The 13,692-nt window shown below is 41.4% G+C and overlaps 1 protein-coding gene across 1 annotated transcript in view; it reads right to left on the bottom strand.

The window, feature by feature from the left end:
• The window catches only part of MEOX2 (mesenchyme homeobox 2), a 221,233-nt gene that overhangs the window by 64,010 nt on the left and 143,531 nt on the right, over positions 1 to 13,692 (bottom strand). The window lies entirely within an intron of this gene.

A 13,692-nucleotide genomic window follows, 5' to 3' on the forward strand; every position in this document is an offset into this window, starting at 1 on the left:
ATCAAGATCCCTTCCAAATAGAGGGGAACTCCCGTTTACCTGAGAGAATCCCAAAGACAAGTTTTAGGGACCAAATTTAAAACCGCTCTCAGGTCAATGAAGGCTACATATAAGTGGTCTAAGTATCTTAATTTACTTCCATATGATCAAGAAAAATCTAAGGACTCGGTCCACAGTTCCCACCTTGGATCTAAACCCAGCCTGAAATGGCGAAAGGAAGTAATTATTAGTAATCGATCCATGGAGGTTTAGCTAAAACCTGGTGGCAGAACACCTTCTGTAGGATATTGAAAAGGCTGCTAGACCTATAGTTACTGGGATCCAGTCTAGCACCCTATTGGAAAATCTGTATAATCCAGGAAGAATCTGGTAGAAGAGCACCAGCCATGATTGCATTTTACAAGATGTTATGTGTGGGGTCTAGATCCCAATCTCACAGTGATACAGGAATACAGTCAAGTCCTTGAGCTTTCCTGAACTGCAAGGACATGATCGTTAATTAGTATCTTCTAGGGTATCTTTTAGAGAGAAGGTATCAAACCCTGCCTTCACAGGATCACTGTTGCCATCAAAACAAGGGTCAATTATACTAGATGACTGGTCTGAATATGGTGTTTAATACAAATTGGCAAAATGTTGAACCCATGCCTGCTGTTGTATGTGATGGATTGTTAGGGGTACAAACCTTTAAGCTACCATGGTCAATTATATGCCAGAAGGAAGAAGCATCATTCCTTTGGAAGCCTCCAACAAATCCTGTCATTTTTGTTCATCCCAACATTTTTTACTTGTGTCTAACACCTCTTTGTACTGAAGTCTAGCTTGATGAATTTGCTGTGAATCTAAAGATCTAATGGCTATTAGCAAACTAGTGTTCACCCATCTGAAATCCTTGGTAAACCATGGAGCTTCCTCTCTGGCAGCTTGTTTCGGAGCCTGCCTCGACCTGGAAAAGACTACGTAAAGAGCCAAATAGATGATTATGGATGGTAAGAATAGGTACATCATGCAGATTTGAATCCACATATGGCAAAAGGACTGTATCAAAGAGATTATAACTTTAAGCAAGATGCTTGGGGCAAGTACTAAATTTTGACCACTTGGGAACCCTCCTTGAATTCCTGACAACATCCCCATAGAACCTGGTCCAGTCAGAATGTACTATCAGCTCTTGTTTGAGAGTTAAACGCAGTGGATTATGATCACTCTCTATTCTGTTTGTTACACAGCAATCCACCATTTTGGTCCAAAATTAAAGAGATAAGAGTACATAATCAATTAATCTCTTTAATAACCCTCTTTGAAATGTGAATGCGAAGCAGTAGGTTCTGGAATGGCCATAGCTATGTCTTCCGGTTCGGTTACCAGCAAAATTTAGTCCAGTGTCTCAAAAGTAGTAGAAAAATCACCCAAAGAATAAGCTAAGGTTTATAAGCTAATGCTTCTAGATAATAGTCTAAGGTGCTTAATGTTAGGGAAACACTATTGTCACCCACACTGAGAATGTAGATGTTGTAGATGCTAATGATGGATCCATTACGTGCCTTAACAGTTAGTCCTAAAATATCTCACAACTTGATTATCAATTGCTCAGTAGCCTAATTAAGAGATAATTTGACCCATATCAGAAGGTCCCCAGAGAGAGGGCCAAATGAGGAAGGAAACACATCCACTGCAAAGGTAACAAACACTGACCTATAAGGTGGTTCTAAAGCTCAGATCTCCTGGAACAGACAGAGATGAAAAGAATCAATATAGGCACCCCATAGCATGTCAGCCAGCTTGCTCCCTATTCCGGCAATGTTCCATGAAAGGATGTGCAGCTGTCCCTCAGTACTGGGATAAGCCAACACAATATCTGATGGGTAATCCTCACCCCCTGGGATAATGGTGCCTCAGGGCTAACTGGGATTGGTTCATGAACAGAAATATCATGGACAGCCACAGGTGACAGTCAATCAACACTTGACAAGGGCCTCTCCCCCTTAAAATGGTCTTCCTCTGTGCCTGGGATACTACTATGTATGATGCCACTGGCAAAAGCAGGTTTGATCCCTGTTCCTATGGTATGAATATCAAAGGCTTCTATTGCCAGGAAACCATTTAAGAGTTCTCTAGAACTTAACTCAAACTCAACAATATTGTATGGCTCTGACTCTAAGGAGTTGTGAGAGTGTGCATTTTCTAGTGTGTCTTATTAATAATTTTAATGTATTAACTGTATAGTGAATTAACATGCAAAAACAGGTGACTTTTGAAAATGGTTGCCATAGTTAATTTCTGTTCTTTGTCCGAGCAAAATGCTAACTAAAGTTGTGGTTATTTTCTGTGGTTCAATGCTTACATAAAAGTGTGTTAAATTGTTTAATAGATATGTACACAGCTACCCCTAGTGGATGGCTGCATTATGTCTTACAAGGTCAAGTTTGATAAAGTTCTTGCATAAGTTGAATGTTCTGTTGTCTGAAATTGTCACTAATATGTGATTTCTTCCTCGAGAATGAAAGTAAATTTTACAATGTGAGAGGTTTCTTCATGAGAAGAGAAGTTTAGATGAGATGGAACAATGCAGCCACAGACGAGACGGAAGAGGAAAAGTTACTCTTATGAATGTGCCCTGGTTATCGTTGATGTTTTAACAATTTAAGTTATCAATTGGAGCTACTATTGGTTGTACTGACCAATCATATTTTTTTTTAAATTAGTATAACAAGCTGGGTAGGATATTCTACAGTTGGATTCTAGAGAGGGAGATGAGATTGTGTGTTCAAGAGTTCCTGATGATTCGAGTCATACTAGCAGTTTAGGATTAGATGTCATTAGGCCCGATCTTCTGAAGACTTACCTGATTGTGTCCCTTTGCTGAAGTAGACTGCATGTTGTTGTTCTATGGGTAATGTATGAAACTGCATTGTTATATGTGTCTCTTTTGCTTTGCAGGTACCATCTGCAACATATAGTTCAAATGATGCATATTAACAATAATGTTTTTATAATAACCCAAGGTAATATGTTTTTATAAATGTTTGTTTCTAAATTCTTTTACATGAAGTCCAACATGTTAATGCTAATTTGTGGTTAGTGAGGGTATTAACTTTCAAATGCTCGAGATTTATATTGACACTCTTTGATTGTTTGTACTAATGTAGATATTACCATTTTTACCAATTCTGGTGTTATTCATCAGTGTTATGATATTGAAGATTATTTGCTTAATTGCTTTGATGAAACTCAGATATATAAGACGTTCTAATCAGCCATTATTGATTCTCTATGCTTATCACTTATGTTTGAGAGATATTTTCGTGACATTAGCGTTGTTAATCTAGGGAAATAAATTCATAATTCTTCTTAATAAACTGGTGTGGTTATTGTTTGAGGTTCAGAATTCTAAATATTTGGTATACCATTCATAATCACATTGCCCATTGATGGCATCCCCTCATTCATTTGTTGCATCGGTCCATTGACCTTTTGCACAAAATCCAGTATTCAGTTTAAAGCAATGGCTAGGATTACGTGGCACTGCAGCAGAGTTCATGTGGACACTCAAAATTTCTTTCATGATAATCAACTTGCATTTGTAATTGATCCTTTGCCAATGTAAGACTTTGTTGAATGAGGACGGTACTCTGGAAGCCTGTTTTATCCAATTTGGGAACATTATTCAATTTGAAGTTATAATGACCCTTGAAGGGTCCCGTTGGGAGGGGTTGCTATAGGTAGAACTGCACAAGCCCCTTCCTATTAGGCCAGACCATATCCCGGCTAGGGAACATTCCCACGGATCCTAGAGCAGTAGTTCCACTAGGACACCCTGCGCTGGGGATGTCTAGAAAGTTAAAGGCACATATATAATCCTGCCCTCTACTTATGCCTTGTTGCCTGTCTTGGTGCCCAGTAGATTTAAATGAATAGGTAGCCCACTGCAGCCTACAAATATCCAGGCATTCCTTTTGTCTACACTGCTCCGGGGCTACGAAGATAAGTTGGGCAGGTGGCAAGGAGGGGGCAAGAGACATGGACAAAAGCAGGCTAACTGTGCAAGGCTGGAGGTTAGTGATCTGAACAATCATTTCAGTTGCAGTGTTTAATTTGCATTCTAGGGATTTGGCCATCCCCCTTAGGCCAATTACTTAATCCTGCAAGGCAAGTAACATTTCCCACAATTTAGTTGTGGCATCATATGACCTACTGGGTATGTGCACTCCAATTGTGGTGATGCTTCTGCAGCACTTCCAATTAGTGGTGAAAACCTGTTTGATTAGATCACCACAGGTTCAATGTGTGGAGTAGGACACGTCAGCGATGTGTTTAGAGTTTTTCCAACTGTAGCTATTGTTTGGCAGGGTACAGAACATGCAAGTGACTTGTTACTGCCTCTCCGTATCTTATCTGTTTTTTTGCCAAAGATGTCCGGTATTGTAGACACACTCTTTTCAGGACCACTGGTCCGAATGGGCAACTGATTCAAAATTGTCTTAACCACTTCTATCAAATTGTTAATTTGATTGAAAGTACTAGCATCTCTTCTTTTCCTAATGCACTTGTTAGGTTTGTTGGGGATGGTGGCAACATCAGTGGCCTTCCACTTTCCCATGACAACAGTTTTATTTGCACCCAGTTCAAACCCAATAAATACTGTACCAAACACCCGTTGGCCCAACTAATATCAGCATCTCTTCAAGCGTTAATGTAGAGAAACCTACACAGAACAAGAGGTTTACAATACACACAAGGGAAACATACTAATAACAAATATTCAAACAATTATAGCTGCAAGATCTGTAAGTCACAGCAGTTAAATCATTTCCTTTGACTAGGAACATTACACAATCCAAAGCCTTATACGTGAATGAGACCTTTGGGTCTTCGTGTTCAACCCCAAGATGGTTAATATGGTACAATACAGGAGACCTTCCTGCAAACAAATATGGGCAATACTACTGCAAAATAAAACAACTTACAACAACAGCCTTCTTGAGCAAAAAGTGCAATGATGTAATGCCTAGGATATCTAAAAATAAATAAAATAACAGTATTGACCTTCCCAGTAGCAGGATAAAATGAGGACAAATACACCCAATAACAAGAAGCAAGCTTATATATCAAGGTGAACATTATGATGTTGGCTTTAGCATAACACACTGTCATAGATGGGGTGGAGTAGCCCAACCAAACCTGTGTAGCCGGTTACAAGCAAGATGAAGACTGGTCAGTCAGCCTGGTGCCTTGAGTACAGCGGTACGCCGATCGACAGGTACAGAGTCCCCCACCTTCTGCAAAAAAAGGGGCCCTGGATTTGAAGTTCTATCTCCAGTAATCTTGATGCCGTGGGTCCTGTAGAAATGCTGCAAGATCCCAGCCAAAAGATGTTTGGGCTACAGGTTAGTGGGGTAGCCCAGTCTCCTCCAGGCTCCTCCTTTGGCCTGGGCTTAGCCCTGCCACGGTCCGCATGAATCTCCCATGGTGGGATAACAGAGGCGCTTATGAGGGCATTGGAAGGAGGCCCTGCCCCCTTGGGCACCAGTCTGCAGCTGCGCCTCCCGGCATATGGATCGGCAGGGAATGGAGTCCCCAAGTTCCAGCTGGGTCCATAGGGCTAAGACACCCCAAGACTTTACTTGAAAATGTCCAGTGCAGTGGGATAGCAGAGGCACTTATGGGTGGGTTGGAAGAGGGCCAGGCCCCCTTATGCAGCAGTCTACAGCCACACCTCCTGGCACATGGATCCTTGGGGGATGGAGTCCCCAAGTGCCAGCAGGGTCCATAACGGTAACACAATCCAAGACTATATTTCAAAATGTCTAAGGTGCAATTACTTCCTGGGATTACAACAGCTCTGGTAATGAGGGGCTATACCAAGTAAAACCTGATGTAATTAGTGTGGGGAGAAATTCTCATTTTCGCAGCTCAGAATGAAAACTTTCACTAATAATCCATTATCCTTTTTCTGACCTGCAGAGATCAGTATATGAAGGTAAGGAAACACAAGGGAATAATTTAAGGCAGCAGTATATCTCAGAATGTATTACTTTCCCGGTAGCACCACAGGTACTGTCATGTAACACTAAGGCACTCATCCTAAGGAGGATACAGCTCTGTGCAATGAGTTGCAATGAGTTGTATGTTGTTTCTGGAGTCAAAATTATTGGATCTGGAAACGGGAGATGTGAGGCTGCAAACCGGGGAACAGCCTAACCACCCCGCCACCTTGTCATCACTAGCGGAGCAGACAACGATACTTCCAGAGGCAACCAATTTCCCCCACCCCCTAAATGCTATACTCAAACCTGACCCACCCTGACACCCTCCCACCTTTATCACCTGCAGGTGGAAAACATTTACATGAAAGTTCCTGGAATCATTGAGAACCTGTGTTAAGGAGCCAGTAAGTCTAGGTCTGGCAGGTTAAGGAACTTAGGGGCATATTTACAATGAACTGGCGCAGCTCAGTGCTATGCCAAAATTGGCAGTGCTGCGCTGCGTTAGTTCTGAAGCGCTGGGATGTGCTGTATTTACAAAAATACAGTCCTTCCCTGTGTTTCCCCTAGTGCTGGTACTAATGCACCAATGCAGGCATCCTTGCACCGTAGTGCAAGTGTGTCTGCGTTGAAAGGAAGGAAGGTTTATGTGCAGGAAAGCATTTCTCCTCATTGTGCCGTGCGAACACCACCCCTGGCGTGGCGTTAGTTTTTGGCGCTGCCACAAATGTACAGATTCTTATAAATCTGGGGCAGTGTCAAAAGCAATGGGTGTTGCGGTGGAATGCCCACAGCAACACCCATAGCAAGCCCCTTCTGCGCAAAGTGCTGCGTGACAAGGGGCCATATTTACACACACACATAGAAAGAGCAAATCGCCATTGAAGATTGTTTTTGTGCAGGAACGTGTACTTTCCTGCACAAAAACAATCTCCCCCACAACACAGCCATCCTTGCACTATGGCGCAAGGATGACTGCATGTGCGCAAGGAAGCTAATTTAGCGCCAGCGCAGGGGGAAGCACAGGAATGCACCATAGTTTTGTAAATATGTCTCATCCCTGCGTTTCAGAACTGACGCAGCACGGCACTGCCAATTTTGGAACAGTGCCGCACCAGTTCTTTGTAAATATGCCCCTTTAACTCGTAATCTTCTTTAACTGACAAAGGCATTCCAGCCAGAAATATTCATTCCTGACCCTACAGGAAACTTGTATGGGCGTCCTATGAATCTAAATTAAAAAAATCCAGTCGTTTCTCTGGGGAGAACCTTTCAAAAATATGGGTAATTTTTATTGCATTAAATCAACAGGAAAATGATCTGCCTTTCCAGTCCTTGTTCTGTTGTCTGTTATCATGCCTATGAGCAACTGCTCATCAACGCTTGGTAAAATATCTTCCAAAATCCGCCACTTATGCAAAAGAAGGCGCTGTAAAATGTGCTTTTTCGGTAAATATTAAACGAGAGTCCTCTAAAACGTACAACTTGTAATTGTTTGTATCCCTGCCATCATCATTCTGTAAACCTACTGTAAATTAAAAAGTGATAACGAAGGTTTTTTGGTTTTCACATGATTACTGAAGAAGGGAAAGCTGGAATCGGGTTTCAGTTGATTTAACATTACATTTCATCTGTTCAGCAGATGTTCCAGCTGAGGCAAAAGATTTGCTTTTCTATGCCATTCTGTTCCTGTATTAGCAATGATAGATGTGCAGACAAAAGTCTTGCGTCCAATGGGACATAAAAACCAACATTCTCTTTCCTCTCCCTCAAAGTACATCTGGGATGCAACATGACGCAGAGCACGAATTTCTTCCATTTACAAGACATCATTTTTTGGCAGAAGTACAATTAAATATGAGAATCGCACAACAAAACCACATCGAACGATTTTACCCATACAATTATAATATTATATATTATTTTTCAGACTACAAATATACTGAAGTATGCCACGTCCTTATTAAGTATGTTTATATTGTACATATGTTACAATTCTTAATCGCAGTACCTAGAGTTAAATTGACAGCGGAAGGATGGGGGGGAAAGATGTAAGGAAGGGAAGAAACAAGTAAACAAGGAGGAAAAATGAGAAAGAAGAGGCAAGGACGATCCGAATAAGTAGTTAAGAAGAAAAGGATGGAAGGAAGAAAGGGACGAAGACATTTACGAAGAGAGGCTGGAATGGATACAGGGAGTTAAGAAAGAGGAAAGACCAGTGGCGGCTGGTCGCCTTTAAAACTGGCGGGGTGTAATCCAAGGCTCGAATTCCCAAGAACATTTTGTTGAAGAGTTCTCTTACTCTTTCTTGCACTAAGTTTGCTGTCTCACTCTGACTCACTCAGTCTCACTTGGTCTCAGTAAGTCACACAATCTCACTCATTCTTCTCTGGCCGACTCTGTCTCGCTCAGTCCCACTCATTCTCACTCATTCTGAATTACTCTTACTATGACTCAGTCTCACACATAGTAACACTCAGTTACACTAACTGTAATTCTCTCTGACTCATACATTCTCACACATACTGGTCCTTACTGTTGCTCATTCTCACTCACTGTGACTCATTCCTTCACTGACTTTAACTCACACACATAGTCGCTCAGACTTGTTCACAGTACAGTGCTGGGATTTCACGAGATCTGAGCAGTGTCTCTGATGGCTGGCACAGGCACCTTCATGCACCTGTGTCAGCAATCAAGCAATGCCGCTAGCTGTCTCAATTTCTTGCTGGACCTGAAGCAGGTCTGCATTTTATTTGTATTATTTAAAGAGTTATTCACTCTTGATAAATAAAAATGGACTACAAAACAAGGAGGGTGTAGTGTAGCTGTGGAGCCCATAAGGGAGAGCTGCCACTGGGCCAGGGACATCTATCCGTCAAACCAATTCATCCACTCAATCATCCATCCTTTCACTTAACATCCCCCCTTTCATCCATCAATGTCTCCATCCATTCAATCACCCATCCCTTTAATCACTTCATCTATCCATCCTTTCACTCCATCCATCCATGATCCTTCCTTCGGCTCATCCATTTATCTACTCTTTCACTCAGCCATCCATCCTTACACCCATCCATCTACCCTCCATCCCATTCAAACAGCCATTCGTACATCCCTCCATTTACCCTTTCACTCAGTCATCCATCCTTTTACTCACTCATCCATATAGCTCTCTATGCATCCATTCATCATTTCACCCTTTCACTCATCCATCCTTTCATCCAGATGTCCGTCTACCCTGCCTTTCACTCATCCATCCATTGTTTTACTCATCCATCTTTACATCCATCCTTTCTTTCATCCATCCTTTCGCTCATCCATCCATCTATTTACCCTTCCACTCATCCATCCTTTCACCCATTCTACCACCCATCTATCCTTTCTCTCATCTTCCATCAACCCATCCATCCATCAACCCATCCATTCATCCATCCAGCCACCCTTCCTTTCACTCACTCACCGGCCCACGTTAATTATGAGCTTTTGTCTGCTGAGCTGTAGACAGAAGAGGCCCATCAAGAACCCCGCCTAACTGTAGTGCTACGGGGGGGTAATAAAGCCCCTGATGCAGCCAGAAGCTAAACAGCACACTTACCTTTTAGTCCCCTAAGTGCAATTGTTTTCCGCAGCTGTTTACTTCCCTCTCTTGGGCATCTACAGTCCAGATAAGGAGCACTCTGTCATGCTCAGCTCCATAATGTTTTTTCAAAGTAAAACCAAATGCAGTACTGAACACATGTTATTGCCAGGAGAGCAGCCCCCTTCACCCCTCCTACAGCCTGCTTCTCTGTGCAATCAACACATTGCTGCCACCCACTCCCTCCTTGTTCTTATCCTCCTGCTCCATCCCTAGCCATTGAAGTGAATGGAACTGTGGTAACTCCTCCCAGTGTCACTGATTTTGCATCCCAAAAGCAATCGGATCAATTGCATTGTAAATCAGCCCTCCCTTTCTGATGATGTTGTCTGGCTGGCACTTGCGCAGTAGGACATCTGCAGAGTTCGCTAGAGTTCACCCAGGCGATTTAGCACACTGTCTCCGAGCAGTGATTTATTTTCAGCTGCTCTGTGATTATTTCCCTGTTGTTTCCTATCCACAATGGAGAATGGCAGAGCAATACCTCTTTTGCCTCTAAACACCAGTCGTTCCTGGGAAAGACAACTAGGAGGACCCCACAACTGAGTTAGATACCAGCTCAAGAGAAGAGAGGATGTGGAACACCACCAGAGCAGAGGAGGCGCTATAGGCTTTTCGGATTTAAAAGTGGGACAGTGTTGAAGATAAGAATCAGATAGACCACGAGCATGTTGACCCAGATATGCTCATTAGAAATTATTAATAAATGCTTATATGTTATGATTTATAAAAGTTCATAGAGGAATTAATCGTAGAGAAAAATTAATGTGCATGTTTGAAAATGTGCCCACGGGGTATGTCCGCCATTTATACGAACTTGTACTAAAATAACTAAAAAAGTGTGAAATAATGAAAACGTATAATAATAATGTAGTAATATGTCATATTAAGATGTATGATATATGTCTTGCCTTATATTGTAGAATTAACTTAGTCGAAGTTGTGGCCTAGTTTTGCCAGGCCTCATGCAGAAGCTGAATTATTAGAACATGCTGGAGAGAAGTTGAGAGAATAAACTGACCTTGAACTACCCAATGTTAAAATTGGCTTAGCTAGAATTTTCTGCATTGTACTGAAGAACAGGAGATGATGGAATCAAAATGAAACAATTATGTGAAGAGTCGACCAGATGTACTTTCCGAGGACTTGACCAATAGAAGCACTGACTGGAGAAGAAGATGCAACATTTTCTCTACCTGATAAGCCGGATGATGAGGGCATCGTACAGTGAACCAATCAACTAATTGAGGATGGGGAAATATTAGAACTCATAGATTTGTAAAATTAATATTATAGGTTAGAGTCATATCTGCCGATTGACTGACCGATTAGGAATTAGGGGGATGGACTGAAAAACTCTAATAAAAAGTCATGGCCAGGGACTAAAATTTCAGATGCGAGGGCAGATGCGAGACGCGAGGAGAGAATTGATGATGTCAAGAGTCACGGTTCGAGATTCTGCCATTGGGCTCATGCTCTTGAGAACCTGATGTGTTGCTGATCGATTGATGACCTGGGGACAAAGACTGACTTTTTTTTGCTGTTCCATTTCGTGGATAGGTAGCTCTGACAATGTGACTGATTAACTTTTGTGCCTTTCTTTCTAGGTACCAACTGCACTGCTTTTATAGGTTATCTACTAGCTAGATGTTTTTCAAAATTCATGTTTATAAATTGCTTTCCCATGATATCCCACATGCTAATGCTAATTTGGGTTAGGTAGGATTCTTTGGGAGACATTGACAGTGACAAATGATTGACGGACTGATTGCTGAACTCTGCTACTAATGATGTTATATTCATCTTTGTCGGCTTATGCTGAAGCATTCGAGCATATGTTTTCTCAAGTTCTGATTAGGTTATGTTACTGGTGGTCATTAATGAACTAATTCTGAGCTGATTGAATAAAGTTTGAATTAACCTAATGGCTTAGTATTGTAACTAATAGGGAAATAAAATTGATAAAAAGCATAATTGAGTTGTGGTTATTCATGAAATGTTGATATATTGTCTCATGCTTAATGATTTTCTTAGTGATTGTTGATTGATTACACTGATAATTGATGTTCATCGATTACTACATAGCTAGGATACTCCATGCAATCCAAAAGGTTCATCGCACTATACGCGTCCCTTGTAAGTTTACTTACTAAGGACCAGGCGCGCTAGCAAGCATGAAACAGTGACAATGGATACAAGTCTAGAAACATTCCACAAAGGAATTTATCTAACCACTAACCTACTATCACTCCATTTGGCCATAACTGAGTTTTACTAATATTCATGCAATGCAGTGTTTGTATGCAAATCAGAACCACTGCATTATGTATATGTGAAGATATTGTACTTTGTCAAATTTATCCAGAGTCACATGGCAGTGATATCATCCACTCAGTTCGCACTTAAAAAGCTATGTTAGTGGGATGCAAGGTGTTGCATCACCGAGCCAAAGCATTCCAGTGATGCCTTCTGTGAGAGGTGTGCTTCCGGTCTTCCCTCCAGCACAAATATGAACATGAGGAAAACCTTGCAAGTGTATGCTGAGTAAAATGTATGTTTTGTGGTAATTATACATCTTTTTTGAAGGGAAATCACTAGATACTGTTCTTGGTGATTGTTTGCACCTGGTTTCAAGTAGCTTTAGGTCCTAATGGAAATGCAATGTTTTTACTGTGGGAGCTCAGCCAGTGTAAACCTCAGGACTGTGTACTACCAATCCGATTTCTACAATAATAATTTGGAAAGGCAACATAATTTACCACTGTTTTAACATCTGATAATTCAGTATTTCCTAATATCTTGTGTTATCTATTGAGAATTGGGGAGTGAGATAGTCCTGTATAAAACTCTATGGATACAAGGTCCACAGACAGTGGACAGGAGAAACAGGGGCTGCTGCCAGTGACAGCTGGTCAGAAAATATGTCCAGACAGAACATTGTGCTAAAACGAGTTGAACCAAATTATAGTCTTATCGCCGAAATATAGAAAGGGAAGAAAGATAGACAGGATGACAGTCGTATCCCCGACCACTTAGACAGTGTCTACAGCAGAAATAGTGGTTTGTGCATGATCCAAACAAATAACCTGGGTTTTGCAACTCTGGGCACACTAAGCTCATCCTGTTCATTGGCTACATTTTAGGCAGACTGAATTGCGTTCAGTGTGCTTTGCATAAACAAATGCAGACCGCCCTGTTTGGAAAGTATCCATAGCCTAGTGCAGAACTGGTGAAGTCACAGCTTGCTCAGTCCTCTTGTGTGAACTGTACACAATGCCCCACATCAGTGTATCACTTCTTTCTTTGGGGGTATAGCATGGGCTACATGAGTCTCTGTGGAGAACATAGACTAGCACCCGCCAGGGCCCACCCACTTAGCTGAAGGCTTTGTGTCTATGTGGAGTGCAGAAGACTCCTTCATCTCCATTTCCAGGTGTGACTACAGATAGCTTTTTTATGTCTAAACTAAAGACACATGCCACCCATTCTTCAAAAAATAAAAATAAAATATACCTGGGGATTGAGGGTTGTAGCAGTCTTCTTCAGGCATTGTCTTTCATGGATTTTACATTGTGTGTTATTACTTGGATGGCCTATCTAACAAGGGATTAGTTACTTATACCACTTGTGTTCCCTTATGTTTTGCTGATGGGTCATCATGTACGCCTTATTAGACTAGATGTGACATAATAAGTAATGTGTAATTGAGTCAGCCTACAAGTTTTCTGGTGTACTTACTTTTCTAACAAGATGGCTTTTTAATTGCTGATTTATGTTTGTTAATGAAACGGTGCTATTCACTAATCGCCCTTGTGGGTTGATTGGTTAACTGGATAACACGTTTTTGAATTTACAACTTAAAACTGTCCACACACATAGACTTTCTAGAAGGCACAATGGAAATACTGACCCTTTTTTAAAAGCATCCAGTATGCCATATTTCGCTGTGTCTTCCTTTTATGTTCACCACTGGCAATTTGTCACTCTTTTTCATAACACTTTTCTTTAGGAGTACAGATTGTATTTCCTTATGGGATGCTCTTTCTAGGACAGCTGTGAGACACAATA

The sequence above is a fragment of the Pleurodeles waltl genome, chromosome 10 (assembly GCF_031143425.1).
Source record: "Pleurodeles waltl isolate 20211129_DDA chromosome 10, aPleWal1.hap1.20221129, whole genome shotgun sequence".
Lineage (NCBI taxonomy): Eukaryota > Metazoa > Chordata > Amphibia > Caudata > Salamandridae > Pleurodeles > Pleurodeles waltl.